Genomic DNA, 17,068 nt, shown 5'->3' with positions numbered 1-17,068 from the left:
TTTCTGGATTTTTGAAAATTTCACTTTTTTGTGAAAATATCCACTAAATGAGGGAATAATATGTGTGAGGGTACCCCAGGAGAGTTCCATATGTGTGTGGGTAGAATATATATCCCACGGGGGTAAAATTGAAAAAAGTTTAAAAAAATTTTTTTGGACTGAGTCATTTTTCCGGCGTTTATCAGACTTTCAGATAGGGCAAATGTCAGTGAGCGTTCCGATTTCAGTTCCAGAGCGATTCGCCAGATGAGTCCTTGATATTTAGTCGTTTTCAGCCAATTTTCTGGATTTTTGAAAATTTCACTTTTTTGTGAAAATATCCACTAAATGAGGGAATAATATGTGTGAGGGTACCCCAGGAGAGTTCCAAATGTGTGTGGGTAGAATATATATCCCACGGGGGTAAAATTGAAAAAAGTTTAAAAAAATTTTTTTGGACTCAGTCATTTTTCCGGCGTTTATCAGACTTTCAGATAGGGCAAATGTCAGTGAGCGTTCCGATTTCAGTTCCAGAGCGATTCACCCAATGAGTCCTTGATATTTAGTCGTTTTCAGCCAATTTTCTGGATTTTTGAAAATTTCACTTTTTTGTGAAAATATCCACTAAATGAGGGAATAATATGTGTGAGGGTACCCCAGGAGAGTTCCAAATGTGTGTGGGTAGAATATATATCCCATGGGGGTAAAATTGAAAAAAGTTTAAAAAAATTTTTTTTTGGACTTAGTAATTTTTCCGGCGTTTATCAGACTTTCAGATTGGGCAAATGTCAGTGAGCGTTCCGATTTCAGTTCCAGCGCGTTTCGCCCGATGAGTCCTTGATATTTAGTCGTTTTCAGCCAATTTTCTGGATTTTTGAAAATTTCACTTTTTTGTGAAAATATCCACTAAATTAGGGAATAATATGTGTGAGGGTACCCCAGGAGAGTTCCAAATGTGTGTGGGTAGAATATATATCCCACGGGGGTAAAATTGAAAAAAGTTTAAAAAATTTTTTTTGGACTCAGTCATTTTTCCGGCATTTATCAGACTTTCAGATAGGGCAAATGTCAGTGAGCGTTCCGATTTCAGTTCCAGAGCGATTCACCCAATGAGTCCTTGATATTTAGTCGTTTTCAGCCAATTTTCTGGATTTTTGAAAATTTCACTTTTTTGTGAAAATATCCACTAAATGAGGGAATAATATGTGTGAGGGTACCCCAGGAGAGTTCCAAATGTGTGTGGGTAGAATATATATCCCATGGGGGTAAAATTGAAAAAAGTTTAAAAAATTTTTTTTTGGACTTAGTAATTTTTCCGGCGTTTATCAGACTTTCAGATTGGGCAAATGTCAGTGAGCGTTCCGATTTCAGTTCCAGAGCGTTTCGCCCGATGAGTCCTTGATATTTAGTCGTTTTCAGCCAATTTTCTGGATTTTTGAAAATTTCACTTTTTTGTGAAAATATCCACTAAATTAGGGAATAATATGTGTGAGGGTACCCCAGGAGAGTTCCAAGTGTGTGTGGGTAGAATATATATCCTACGGGGGTAAAATTGAAAAAAGTTGAAAAAATTTTTTTTTGGGACTTAGTAATTTTTGCGGCGTTTATCAGACTTTCAGATAGGCAAATGTCAGTGAGCATTCCAATTTCAGTTCCAGAGCGTTTCGCCCAATGAGTCCCTGATATTTATTCGTTTTCAGCCAATTTTCTGGATTTTTGAAAATTTCACTTTTTTGTGAAAATATCCACTAAATGAGGGAATAATATGTGTGAGGGTACCCCAGGAGAGTTCCAAATGTGTGTGGGTAGAATATATATCCCACGGGGGTAAAATTGAAAAAAGTTTCAAAAAATTTTTTTTTGGACTTAGTCATTTTTCCGGCGTTTATCAGACTTTCAGATAGGGCAAATGTCAGTGAGCGTTCCGATTTCAGTTCCAGAGCGATTCGCCAGATGAGTCCTTGATATTTAGTCGTTTTCAGCCAATTTTCTGGATTTTTGAAAATTTCACTTTTTTGTGAAAATATCCACTAAATGAGGGAATAATATGTGTGAGGGTACCCCAGGAGAGTTCCAAATGTGTGTGGGTAGAATATATATCCCATGGGGGTAAAATTGAAAAAAGTTTAAAAAAATTTTTTTTTGGACTTTGTAATTTTTCCGGCGTTTATCAGACTTTCAGATAGGGCAAATGTCAGTGAGCGTTCCGATTTCAGTTCCAGAGCGTTTCACCCGATGAGTCCTTGATATTTAGTCGTTTTCAGCCAATTTTCTGGATTTTTGAGAATTTCACTTTTTTGTGAAAATATCCACTAAATGAGGGAATAATATGTGTGAGGGTACCCCAGGAGAGTTCCAAATGTGTGTGGGTAGAATATATATCCCACGGGGGTAAAATTGAAAAAAGTTGAAAAAAATTTTTTTTGGACTCAGTCATTTTTCCGGCGTTTATCAGACTTTCAGATAGGGCAAATGTCAGTGAGCGTTCCGATTTCAGTTCCAGAGCGATTCACCCAATGAGTCCTTGATATTTATTCGTTTTCAGCCAATTTTCTGGATTTTTGAAAATTTCACTTTTTTGTGAAAATATCCACTAAATGAGGGAATAATATGTGTGAGGGTACCCCAGGAGAGTTCCAAGTGTGTGTGGGTAGAATATATATCCCACGGGGGTAAAATTGAAAAAAGTTGAAAAAAATTTTTTTTGGGACTCAGTAATTTTTCCGGCGTTTATCAGACTTTCAGATAGGCAAATGTCAGTGAGCATTCCGATTTCAGTTCCAGAGTGTTTCGCCCAATGAGTCCTTGATATTTATTCGTTTTCAGCCAATTTTCTGGATTTTTGAAAATTTCACTTTTTTGTGAAAATATCCACTAAATGAGGGAATAATATGTGTGAGGGTACCCCAGGAGAGTTCCAAGTGTGTGTGGGTAGAATATATATCCTACGGGGGTAAAATTGAAAAAAGTTGAAAAAAATTTTTTTTGGGACTTAGTAATTTTTGCGGCGTTTATCAGACTTTCAGATAGGCAAATGTCAGTGAGCATTCCAATTTCAGTTCCAGAGCGTTTCGCCCGATGAGTCCTTGATATTTAGTCGTTTTCAGCCAATTTTCTGGATTTTTGAAAATTTCACTTTTTTGTGAAAATATCCACTAAATGAGGGAATAATATGTGTGAGGGTACCCCAGGAGAGTTCCAAGTGTGTGTGGGTAGAATATATATCCTACGGGGGTAAAATTGAAAAAAGTTGAAAAAAATTTTTTTTGGGACTTAGTAATTTTTGCGGCGTTTATCAGACTTTCAGATAGGCAAATGTCAGTGAGCATTCCAATTTCAGTTCCAGAGCGTTTCGCCCAATGAGTCCCTGATATTTATTCGTTTTCAGCCAATTTTCTGGATTTTTGAAAATTTCACTTTTTTGTGAAAATATCCACTAAATGAGGGAATAATATGTGTGAGGGTACCCCAGGAGAGTTCCAAATGTGTGTGGGTAGAATATATATCCCACGGGGGTAAAATTGAAAAAAGTTTAAAAAAATTTTTTTGGACTCAGTCATTTTTCCGGCGTTTATCAGACTTTCAGATAGGGCAAATGTCAGTGAGCGTTCCGATTTCAGTTCCAGAGCGATTCACCCAATGAGTCCTTGATATTTAGTCGTTTTCAGCCAATTTTCTGGATTTTTGAAAATTTCACTTTTTTGTGAAAATATCCACTAAATGAGGGAATAATATGTGTGAGGGTACCCCAGGAGAGTTCCAAATGTGTGTGGGTAGAATATATATCCCACGGGGGTAAAATTGAAAAAAGTTGAAAAAAATTTTTTTTGGGACTCAGTAATTTTTCCGGCGTTTATAAGACTTTCAGATAGGCAAATGTCAGTGAGCATTCCGATTTCAGTTCCAGAGTGTTTCGCCCAATGAGTCCTTGATATTTATTCGTTTTCAGCCAATTTTCTGGATTTTTGAAAATTTCACTTTTTTGTGAAAATATCCACTAAATGAGGGAATAATATGTGTGAGGGTACCCCAGGAGAGTTCCATATGTGTGTGGGTAGAATATATATCCCACGGGGGTAAAATTGAAAAAAGTTTAAAAAAATTTTTTTGGACTGAGTCATTTTTCCGGCGTTTATCAGACTTTCAGATAGGGCAAATGTCAGTGAGCGTTCCGATTTCAGTTCCAGAGCGATTCGCCAGATGAGTCCTTGATATTTAGTCGTTTTCAGCCAATTTTCTGGATTTTTGAAAATTTCACTTTTTTGTGAAAATATCCACTAAATGAGGGAATAATATGTGTGAGTGTACCCCAGGAGAGTTCCAAATGTGTGTGGGTAGAATATATATCCCACGGGGGTAAAATTGAAAAAAGTTTAAAAAAATTTTTTTGGACTCAGTCATTTTTCCGGCGTTTATCAGACTTTCAGATAGGGCAAATGTCAGTGAGCGTTCCGATTTCAGTTCCAGAGCGATTCACCCAATGAGTTCTTGATATTTAGTCGTTTTCAGCCAATTTTCTGGATTTTTGAAAATTTCACTTTTTTGTGAAAATATCCACTAAATGAGGGAATAATATGTGTGAGTGTACCGCAGGAGAGTTCCAAATGTGTGTGGGTAGAATATATATCCCATGGGGGTAAAATTGAAAAAAGTTTAAAAAAATTTTTTTTTGGACTTAGTAATTTTTCCGGCGTTTATCAGACTTTCAGATAGGGCAAATGTCAGTGAGCGTTCCGATTTCAGTTCCAGAGCATTTCGCCCGATGAGTCCTTGATATTTAGTCGTTTTCAGCCAATTTTCTGGATTTTTGAAAATTTCACTTTTTTGTGAAAATATCCACTAAATGAGGGAATAATATGTGTGAGGGTACCCCAGGAGAGTTCCAAATGTGTGTGGGTAGAATATATATCCCACGGGGGTAAAATTGAAAAAAGTTTAAAAAAATTTTTTTGGACTCAGTCATTTTTCCGGCGTTTATCAGACTTTCAGATAGGCAAATGTCAGTGAGCATTCCGATTTCAGTTCCAGAGTGTTTCGCCCAATGAGTCCTTGATATTTATTCGTTTTCAGCCAATTTTCTGGATTTTTGAAAATTTCACTTTTTTGTGAAAATATCCACTAAATGAGGGAAAAATATGTGTGAGGGTACCCCAGGAGAGTTCCAAATGTGTGTGGGTAGAATATATATCCCACGGGGGTAAAATTGAAAAAAGTTAAAAAAAAATTTTTTTTTGGACTTAGTCAATTTTCCGGCGTTTATCAGACTTTCAGATAGGCAAATGTCAGTGAGCGTTCCGATTTCAGTTCCAGAGCGATTCACCCAATGAGTCCTTGATATTTTGTCGTTTTCAGCCAATTTTCTGGACTTTTGAAAATTTCACTTTTTTGTGAAAATATCCACTAAATGAGGGAATAATATGTGTGAGGGTACCCCAGGAGAGTTCCAAATGTGTGTGGGTAGAATATATATCCCACGGGGGTAAAATTGAAAAAAGTTTAAAAAAAATTTTTTAGACTCAGTCATTTTTCCGGCGTTTATCAGACTTTCAGATAGGCAAATGTCAGTGAGCATTCCGATTTCAGTTCCAGAGTGTTTCGCCCAATGAGTTCTTGATATTTAGTCGTTTTCAGCCAATTTTCTGGATTTTTGAAAATTTCACTTTTTTGTGAAAATATCCACTAAATGAGGGAATAATATGTGTGAGTGTACCCCAGGAGAGTTCCAAATGTGTGTGGGTAGAATATATATCCCATGGGGGTAAAATTGAAAAAAGTTTAAAAAAATTTTTTTTTGGACTTAGTAATTTTTCCGGCGTTTATCAGACTTTCAGATAGGGCAAATGTCAGTGAGCGTTCCGATTTCAGTTCCAGAGCATTTCGCCCGATGAGTCCTTGATATTTAGTCGTTTTCAGCCAATTTTCTGGATTTTTGAAAATTTCACTTTTTTGTGAAAATATCCACTAAATGAGGGAATAATATGTGTGAGGGTACCCCAGGAGAGTTCCAAATGTGTGTGGGTAGAATATATATCCCACGGGGGTAAAATTGAAAAAAGTTTAAAAAAATTTTTTTGGACTCAGTCATTTTTCCGGCGTTTATCAGACTTTCAGATAGGCAAATGTCAGTGAGCATTCCGATTTCAGTTCCAGAGTGTTTCGCCCAATGAGTCCTTGATATTTATTCGTTTTCAGCCAATTTTCTGGATTTTTGAAAATTTCACTTTTTTGTGAAAATATCCACTAAATGAGGGAAAAATATGTGTGAGGGTACCCCAGGAGAGTTCCAAATGTGTGTGGGTAGAATATATATCCCACGGGGGTAAAATTGAAAAAAGTTAAAAAAAAATTTTTTTTTGGACTTAGTCATTTTTCCGGCGTTTATCAGACTTTCAGATAGGCAAATGTCAGTGAGCGTTCCGATTTCAGTTCCAGAGCGATTCACCCAATGAGTCCTTGATATTTTGTCGTTTTCAGCCAATTTTCTGGACTTTTGAAAATTTCACTTTTTTGTGAAAATATCCACTAAATGAGGGAATAATATGTGTGAGGGTACCCCAGGAGAGTTCCAAATGTGTGTGGGTAGAATATATATCCCACGGGGGTAAAATTGAAAAAAGTTTAAAAAAAATTTTTTAGACTCAGTCATTTTTCCGGCGTTTATCAGACTTTCAGATAGGCAAATGTCAGTGAGCATTCCGATTTCAGTTCCAGAGTGTTTCGCCCAATGAGTCCTTGATATTTATTCGTTTTCAGCCAATTTTCTGGATTTTTGAAAATTTCACTTTTTTGTGAAAATATCCACTAAATGAGGGAAAAATATGTGTGAGGGTACCCCAGGAGAGTTCCAAATGTGTGTGGGTAGAATATATATCCCACGGGGGTAAAATTGAAAAAAGTTTAAAAAAAATTTTTTTGGACTTAGTCATTTTTCCGGCGTTTATCAGACTTTCAGATAGGGCAAATGTCAGTGAGCGTTCCGATTTCAGTTCCAGAGCGATTCGCCAGATGAGTCCTTGATATTTAGTCGTTTTCAGCCAATTTTCTGGATTTTTGAAAATTTCACTTTTTTGTGAAAATATCCACTAAATGAGGGAATAATATGTGTGAGTGTACCCCAGGAGAGTTCCAAATGTGTGTGGGTAGAATATATATCCCACGGGGGTAAAATTGAAAAAAGTTGAAAAAAATTTTTTTGGACTCAGTCATTTTTCCGGCGTTTATCAGACTTTCAGATAGGCAAATGTCAGTGAGCATTCCGATTTCAGTTCCAGAGTGTTTCGCCCAATGAGTCCTTGATATTTATTCGTTTTCAGCCAATTTTCTGGATTTTTGAAAATTTCACTTTTTTGTGAAAATATCCACTAAATGAGGGAAAAATATGTGTGAGGGTACCCCAGGAGAGTTCCAAATGTGTGTGGGTAGAATATATATCCCACGGGGGTAAAATTGAAAAAAGTTAAAAAAAAATTTTTTTTTGGACTTAGTCATTTTTCCGGCGTTTTTCAGACTTTCAGATAGGCAAATGTCAGTGAGCGTTCCGATTTCAGTTCCAGAGCGATTCACCCAATGAGTCCTTGATATTTTGTCGTTTTCAGCCAATTTTCTGGACTTTTGAAAATTTCACTTTTTTGTGAAAATATCCACTAAATGAGGGAATAATATGTGTGAGGGTACCCCAGGAGAGTTCCAAATGTGTGTGGGTAGAATATATATCCCACGGGGGTAAAATTGAAAAAAGTTTAAAAAAAATTTTTTAGACTCAGTCATTTTTCCGGCGTTTATCAGACTTTCAGATAGGCAAATGTCAGTGAGCATTCCGATTTCAGTTCCAGAGTGTTTCGCCCAATGAGTCCTTGATATTTATTCGTTTTCAGCCAATTTTCTGGATTTTTGAAAATTTCACTTTTTTGTGAAAATATCCACTAAATGAGGGAAAAATATGTGTGAGGGTACCCCAGGAGAGTTCCAAATGTGTGTGGGTAGAATATATATCCCACGGGGGTAAAATTGAAAAAAGTTTAAAAAAAATTTTTTTGGACTTAGTCATTTTTCCGGCGTTTATCAGACTTTCAGATAGGGCAAATGTCAGTGAGCGTTCCGATTTCAGTTCCAGAGCGATTCGCCAGATGAGTCCTTGATATTTAGTCGTTTTCAGCCAATTTTCTGGATTTTTGAAAATTTCACTTTTTTGTGAAAATATCCACTAAATGAGGGAATAATATGTGTGAGTGTACCCCAGGAGAGTTCCAAATGTGTGTGGGTAGAATATATATCCCACGGGGGTAAAATTGAAAAAAGTTTAAAAAAATTTTTTTGGACTCAGTCATTTTTCCGGCGTTTATCAGACTTTCAGATAGGGCAAATGTCAGTGAGCGTTCCGATTTCAGTTCCAGAGCGATTCACCCAATGAGTTCTTGATATTTAGTCGTTTTCAGCCAATTTTCTGGATTTTTGAAAATTTCACTTTTTTGTGAAAATATCCACTAAATGAGGGAATAATATGTGTGAGTGTACCCCAGGAGAGTTCCAAATGTGTGTGGGTAGAATATATATCCCATGGGGGTAAAATTGAAAAAAGTTTAAAAAAATTTTTTTTTGGACTTAGTCATTTTTCCGGCATTTATCAGACTTTCAGATAGGCAAATGTCAGTGAGCGTTCCGATTTCAGTTCCAGAGCGATTCACCCAATGAGTCCTTGATATTTTGTCGTTTTCAGCCAATTTTCTGGACTTTTGAAAATTTCACTTTTTTGTGAAAATATCCGCTAAATGAGGTAATAATATGTGTGAGGGTACCCCAGGAGAGTTCCAAATGTGTGTGGGTAGAATATATATCCCACGGGGGTAAAATTGAAAAAAGTTTAAAAAAAATTTTTTTTGGACTCAGTCATTTTTCCGGCGTTTATCAGACTTTCAGATAGGGCAAATGTCAGTGAGTGTTCCGATTTCAGTTCCAGAGCGATTCGCCCAATGAGTCCTTGATATTTAGTCGTTTTCAGCCAATTTTCTGGACTTTTGAAAATTTCACTTTTTTGTGAAAATATCCGCTAAATGAGGGAATAATATGTGTGAGGGTACCCCAGGAGAGTTCCAAATGTGTGTGGGTAGAATATATATCCCACGGGGGTAAAATTGAAAAAAGTTTAAAAAATTTTTTTTGGACTCAGTCATTTTTCCGGCGTTTATCAGACTTTCAGATAGGGCAAATGTCAGTGAGCGTTCCGATTTCAGTTCCAGAGCGATTCACCCAATGAGTTCTTGATATTTAGTCGTTTTCAGCCAATTTTCTGGATTTTTGAAAATTTCACTTTTTTGTGAAAATATCCACTAAATGAGGGAATAATATGTGTGAGGGTACCCCAGGAGAGTTCCAAATGTGTGTGGGTAGAATATATATCCCATGGGGGTAAAATTGAAAAAAGTTTAAAAAAAATTTTTTTTGGACTTAGTAATTTTTCCGGCGTTTATCAGACTTTCAGATAGGCAAATGTCAGTGAGCATTCCGATTTCAGTTCCAGAGTGTTTCGCCCAATGAGTCCTTGATATTTATTCGTTTTCAGCCAATTTTCTGGATTTTTGAAAATTTCACTTTTTTGTGAAAATATCCACTAAATGAGGGAAAAATATGTGTGAGGGTACCCCAGGAGAGTTCCAAATGTGTGTGGGTAGAATATATATCCCACGGGGGTAAAATTGAAAAAAGTTTCAAAAAATTTTTTTTTGGACTTAGTCATTTTTCCGGCCTTTATCAGACTTTCAGATAGGGCAAATGTCAGTGAGCGTTCCGATTTCAGTTCCAGAGCGATTCGCCAGATGAGTCCTTGATATTTAGTCGTTTTCAGCCAATTTTCTGGATTTTTGAAAATTTCACTTTTTTTGTGAAAATATCCACTAAATGAGGGAATAATATGTGTGAGGGTACCCCAGGAGAGTTCCAAATGTGTTTGGGTAGAATATATATCCCATAGGGGTAAAATTGAAAAAAGTTTAAAAAAATTTTTTTTTGGACTTAGTAATTTTTCCGGCGTTTATCAGACTTTCAGATAGGGCAAATGTCAGTGAGCGTTCCGATTTCAGTTCCAGAGCGTTTCGCCCGATGAGTCCTTGATATTTAGTCGTTTTCAGCCAATTTTCTGGATTTTTGAGAATTTCACTTTTTTGTGAAAATATCCACTAAATGAGGGAATAATATGTGTGAGGGTACCCCAGGAGAGTTCCAAATGTGTGTGGGTAGAATATATATCCCACGGGGGTAAAATTGAAAAAAGTTGAAAAAAATTTTTTTTGGACTCAGTCATTTTTCCAGCGTTTATCAGACTTTCAGATAGGGCAAATGTCAGTGAGCGTTCCGATTTCAGTTCCAGAGCGATTCACCCAATGAGTCCTTGATATTTAGTCGTTTTCAGCCAATTTTCTGGATTTTTGAAAATTTCACTTTTTTGTGAAAATATCCACTAAATGAGGGAATAATATGTGTGAGGGTACCCCAGGAGAGTTCCAAATGTGTGTGGGTAGAATATATATCCCACGGGGGTAAAATTGAAAAAAGTTGAAAAAAATTTTTTTTGGACTCAGTCATTTTTCCAGCGTTTATCAGACTTTCAGATAGGCAAATGTCAGTGAGCATTCCGATTTCAGTTCCAGAGTGTTTCGCCCAATGAGTCCTTGATATTTATTCGTTTTCAGCCAATTTTCTGGATTTTTGAAAATTTCACTTTTTTGTGAAAATATCCACTAAATGAGGGAATAATATGTGTGAGGGTACCCCAGGAGAGTTCCATATGTGTGTGGGTAGAATATATATCCCACGGGGGTAAAATTGAAAAAAGTTTAAAAAAATTTTTTTGGACTGAGTCATTTTTCCGGCGTTTATCAGACTTTCAGATAGGGCAAATGTCAGTGAGCGTTCCGATTTCAGTTCCAGAGCGATTCGCCAGATGAGTCCTTGATATTTAGTCGTTTTCAGCCAATTTTCTGGATTTTTGAAAATTTCACTTTTTTGTGAAAATATCCACTAAATGAGGGAATAATATGTGTGAGGGTACCCCAGGAGAGTTCCAAATGTGTGTGGGTAGAATATATATCCCACGGGGGTAAAATTGAAAAAAGTTTAAAAAAATTTTTTTGGACTCAGTCATTTTTCCGGCGTTTATCAGACTTTCAGATAGGGCAAATGTCAGTGAGCGTTCCGATTTCAGTTCCAGAGCGATTCACCCAATGAGTCCTTGATATTTAGTCGTTTTCAGCCAATTTTCTGGATTTTTGAAAATTTCACTTTTTTGTGAAAATATCCACTAAATGAGGGAATAATATGTGTGAGGGTACCCCAGGAGAGTTCCAAATGTGTGTGGGTAGAATATATATCCCATGGGGGTAAAATTGAAAAAAGTTTAAAAAATTTTTTTTTTTGGACTTAGTCATTTTTCCGGCGTTTATCAGACTTTCAGATAGGCAAATGTCAGTGAGCATTCCGATTTCAGTTCCAGAGTGTTTCGCCCAATGAGTCCTTGATATTTAGTCGTTTTCAGCCAATTTTCTGGATTTTTGAAAATTTCACTTTTTTGTGAAAATATCCACTAAATGAGGGAATAATATGTGTGAGGGTACCCCAGGAGAGTTCCAAATGTGTGTGGGTAGAATATATATCCCACGGGGGTAAAATTGAAAAAAGTTGAAAAAAATTTTTTTTGGACTCAGTCATTTTTCCAGCGCTTATCAGACTTTCAGATAGGCAAATGTCAGTGAGCGTTCCGATTTCAGTTCCAGAGCGATTCGCCAGATGAGTCCTTGATATTTAGTCGTTTTCAGCCAATTTTCTGGATTTTTGAAAATTTCACTTTTTTGTGAAAATATCCACTAAATTAGGGAATAATATGTGTGAGGGTACCCCAGGAGAGTTCCAAGTGTGTGTGGGTAGAATATATATCCTACGGGGGTAAAATTGAAATAAGTTGAAAAAAATTTTTTTTGGGACTCAGTAATTTTTCCGGCGTTTATCAGACTTTCAGATAGGCAAATGTCAGTGAGCATTCCGATTTCAGTTCCAGAGTGTTTCGCCCAATGAGTCCTTGATATTTAGTCGTTTTCAGCCAATTTTCTGGATTTTTGAGAATTTCACTTTTTTGTGAAAATATCCACTAAATGAGGGAATAATATGTGTGAGGGTACCCCAGGAGAGTTCCAAATGTGTGTGGGTAGAATATATATCCCACGGGGGTAAAATTGAAAAAAGTTGAAAAAAATTTTTTTTGGACTCAGTCATTTTTCCAGCGTTTATCAGACTTTCAGATAGGGCAAATGTCAGTGAGCGTTCCGATTTCAGTTCCAGAGCGATTCACCCAATGAGTCCTTGATATTTAGTCGTTTTCAGCCAATTTTCTGGATTTTTGAAAATTTCACTTTTTTGTGAAAATATCCACTAAATGAGGGAATAATATGTGTGAGGGTACCCCAGGAGAGTTCCAAATGTGTGTGGGTAGAATATATATCCCACGGGGGTAAAATTGAAAAAAGTTGAAAAAAATTTTTTTTGGACTCAGTCATTTTTCCAGCGCTTATCAGACTTTCAGATAGGCAAATGTCAGTGAGCGTTCCGATTTCAGTTCCAGAGCGATTCGCCAGATGAGTCCTTGATATTTAGTCGTTTTCAGCCAATTTTCTGGATTTTTGAAAATTTCACTTTTTTGTGAAAATATCCACTAAATGAGGGAATAATATGTGTGAGGGTACCCCAGGAGAGTTCCAAATGTGTGTGGGTAGAATATATATCCCACGGGGGTAAAATTGAAAAAAGTTTAAAAAAATTTTTTTGGACTCAGTCATTTTTCCGGCGTTTATCAGACTTTCAGATAGGGCAAATGTCAGTGAGCGTTCCGATTTCAGTTCCAGAGCGATTCACCCAATGAGTCCTTGATATTTAATCGTTTTCAGCCAATTTTCTGGATTTTTGAAAATTTCACTTTTTTGTGAAAATATCCACTAAATGAGGGAATAATATGTGTGAGGGTACCCCAGGAGAGTTCCAAATGTGTGTGGGTAGAATATATATCCCACGGGGGTAAAATTGAAAAAAGTTGAAAAAAATTTTTTTTGGGACTCAGTAATTTTTCCGGCGTTTATCAGACTTTCAGATAGGCAAATGTCAGTGAGCATTCCGATTTCAGTTCCAGAGTGTTTCGCCCAATGAGTCCTTGATATTTATTCGTTTTCAGCCAATTTTCTGGATTTTTGAAAATTTCACTTTTTTGTGAAAATATCCACTAAATGAGGGAATAATATGTGTGAGGGTACCCCAGGAGAGTTCCAAATGTGTGTGGGTAGAATATATATCCCACGGGGGTAAAATTGAAAAAAGTTTAAAAAAATTTTTTTGGACTGAGTCATTTTTCCGGCGTTTATCAGACTTTCAGATAGGGCAAATGTCAGTGAGCGTTCCGATTTCAGTTCCAGAGCGATTCGCCAGATGAGTCCTTGATATTTAGTCGTTTTCAGCCAATTTTCTGGATTTTTGAAAATTTCACTTTTTTGTGAAAATATCCACTAAATGAGGGAATAATATGTGTGAGGGTACCCCAGGAGAGTTCCAAATGTGTGTGGGTAGAATATATATCCCACGGGGGTAAAATTGAAAAAAGTTTAAAAAAATTTTTTTGGACTCAGTCATTTTTCCGGCGTTTATCAGACTTTCAGATAGGGCAAATGTCAGTGAGCATTCCGATTTCAGTTCCAGAGCGATTCACCCAATGAGTCCTTGATATTTAGTCGTTTTCAGCCAATTTTCTGGATTTTTGAAAATTTCACTTTTTTGTGAAAATATCCACTAAATGAGGGAATAATATGTGTGAGGGTACCCCAGGAGAGTTCCAAATGTGTGTGGGTAGAATATATATCCCATGGGGGTAAAATTGAAAAAAGTTTAAAAAAATTTTTTTTTGGACTTAGTAATTCTTCCGGCGTTTATCAGACTTTCAGATTGGGCAAATGTCAGTGAGCGTTCCGATTTCAGTTCCAGAGCGTTTCGCCCGATGAGTCCTTGATATTTAGTCGTTTTCAGCCAATTTTCTGGATTTTTGAAAATTTCACTTTTTTGTGAAAATATCCACTAAATTAGGGAATAATATGTGTGAGGGTACCTTAGGAGAGTTCCAAGTGTGTGTGGGTAGAATATATATCCTACGGGGGTAAAATTGAAATAAGTTGAAAAAAATTTTTTTTGGGACTCAGTAATTTTTCCGGCGTTTATCAGACTTTCAGATAGGCAAATGTCAGTGAGCATTCCGATTTCAGTTCCAGAGTGTTTCGCCCAATGAGTCCTTGATATTTATTCGTTTTCAGCCAATTTTCTGGATTTTTGAAAATTTCACTTTTTTGTGAAAATATCCACTAAATTAGGGAATAATATGTGTGAGGGTACCCCAGGAGAGTTCCAAATGTGTGTGGGTAGAATATATATCCCACGGGGGTAAAATTGAAAAAAGTTTAAAAAAATTTTTTTGGACTCAGTCATTTTTCCGGCATTTATCAGACTTTCAGATAGGGCAAATGTCAGTGAGCGTTCCGATTTCAGTTCCAGAGCGATTCACCCAATGAGTCCTTGATATTTAGTCGTTTTCAGCCAATTTTCTGGATTTTTGAAAATTTCACTTTTTTGTGAAAATATCCACTAAATGAGGGAATAATATGTGTGAGGGTACCCCAGGAGAGTTCCAAATGTGTGTGGGTAGAATATATATCCCATGGGGGTAAAATTGAAAAAAGTTTAAAAAAATTTTTTTTTGGACTTAGTAATTTTTCCGGCGTTTATCAGACTTTCAGATTGGGCAAATGTCAGTGAGCGTTCCGATTTCAGTTCCAGAGCGTTTCCCCCGATGAGTCCTTGATATTTAGTCGTTTTCAGCCAATTTTCTGGATTTTTGAAAATTTCACTTTTTTGTGAAAATATCCACTAAATGAGGGAATAATATGTGTGAGGGTACCCCAGGAGAGTTCCAAATGTGTGTGGGTAGAATATATATCCCATGGGGGTAAAATTGAAAAAAGTTTAAAAAAATTTTTTTTTGGACTTTGTAATTTTTCCGGCGTTTATCAGACTTTCAGATAGGGCAAATGTCAGTGAGCGTTCCGATTTCAGTTCCAGAGCGTTTCACCCGATGAGTCCTTGATATTTAGTCGTTTTCAGCCAATTTTCTGGATTTTTGAGAATTTCACTTTTTTGTGAAAATATCCACTAAATGAGGGAATAATATGTGTGAGGGTACCCCAGGAGAGTTCCAAATGTGTGTGGGTAGAATATATATCCCACGGGGGTAAAATTGAAAAAAGTTGAAAAAAATTTTTTTTGGACTCAGTCATTTTTCCGGCGTTTATCAGACTTTCAGATAGGGCAAATGTCAGTGAGCGTTCCGATTTCAGTTCCAGAGTGATTCACCCAATGAGTCCTTGATATTTATTCGTTTTCAGCCAATTTTCTGGATTTTTGAAAATTTCACTTTTTTGTGAAAATATCCACTAAATGAGGGAATAATATGTGTGAGGGTACCCCAGGAGAGTTCCAAGTGTGTGTGGGTAGAATATATATCCCACGGGGGTAAAATTGAAAAAAGTTGAAAAAAATTTTTTTTGGGACTCAGTAATTTTTCCGGCGTTTATCAGACTTTCAGATAGGCAAATGTCAGTGAGCATTCCGATTTCAGTTCCAGAGTGTTTCGCCCAATGAGTCCTTGATATTTATTCGTTTTCAGCCAATTTTCTGGATTTTTGAAAATTTCACTTTTTTGTGAAAATATCCACTAAATGAGGGAATAATATGTGTGAGGGTACCCCAGGAGAGTTCCAAATGTGTGTGGGTAGAATATATATCCCACGGGGGTAAAATTGAAAAAAGTTTAAAAAAATTTTTTTGGACTCAGTCATTTTTCCGGCGTTTATCAGACTTTCAGATTGGGCAAATGTCAGTGAGCGTTCCGATTTCAGTTCCAGAGCGTTTCGCCCGATGAGTCCTTGATATTTAGTCGTTTTCAGCCAATTTTCTGGATTTTTGAAAATTTCACTTTTTTGTGAAAATATCCACTAAATGAGGGAATAATATGTGTGAGGGTACCCCAGGAGAGTTCCAAGTGTGTGTGGGTAGAATATATATCCTACGGCGGTAAAATTGAAAAAAGTTGAAAAAAATTTTTTTTGGGACTTAGTAATTTTTGCGGCGTTTATCAGACTTTCAGATAGGCAAATGTCAGTGAGCATTCCAATTTCAGTTCCAGAGCGTTTCGCCCGATGAGTCCTTGATATTTAGTCGTTTTCAGCCAATTTTCTGGATTTTTGAAAATTTCACTTTTTTGTGAAAATATCCACTAAATGAGGGAATAATATGTGTGAGGGTACCCCAGGAGAGTTCCAAGTGTGTGTGGGTAGAATATATATCCTACGGGGGTAAAATTGAAAAAAGTTGAAAAAAATTTTTTTTGGGACTTAGTAATTTTTGCGGCGTTTATCAGACTTTCAGATAGGCAAATGTCAGTGAGCATTCCAATTTCAGTTCCAGAGCGTTTCGCCCAATGAGTCCCTGATATTTATTCGTTTTCAGCCAATTTTCTGGATTTTTGAAAATTTCACTTTTTTGTGAAAGTATCCACTAAATGAGGGAATAATATGTGTGAGGGTACCCCAGGAGAGTTCCAAATGTGTGTGGGTAGAATATATATCCCACGGGGGTAAAATTGAAAAAAGTTTAAAAAAATTTTTTTGGACTCAGTCATTTTTCCGGCGTTTATCAGACTTTCAGATAGGGCAAATGTCAGTGAGCGTTCCGATTTCAGTTCCAGAGCGATTCACCCAATGAGTCCTTGATATTTAGTCGTTTTCAGCCAATTTTCTGGATTTTTGAAAATTTCACTTTTTTGTGAAAATATCCACTAAATGAGGGAATAATATGTGTGAGGGTACCCCAGGAGAGTTCCAAATGTGTGTGGGTAGAATATATATCCCACGGGGGTAAAATTGAAAAAAGTTGAAAAAAATTTTTTTTGGGACTCAGTAATTTTTCCGGCGTTTATCAGACTTTCAGATAGGCAAATGTCAGTGAGCATTCCGAT

This window comes from Phyllobates terribilis, unplaced genomic scaffold (genome assembly GCF_046119375.1).
Source record: "Phyllobates terribilis strain yellow unplaced genomic scaffold, ASM4611937v1 Scaffold_8__6_contigs__length_399053987, whole genome shotgun sequence".
In the NCBI taxonomy this organism is placed as follows: Eukaryota; Metazoa; Chordata; class Amphibia; order Anura; family Dendrobatidae; genus Phyllobates; species Phyllobates terribilis.
Note: the sequence above shows the minus strand (reverse complement) of the source record.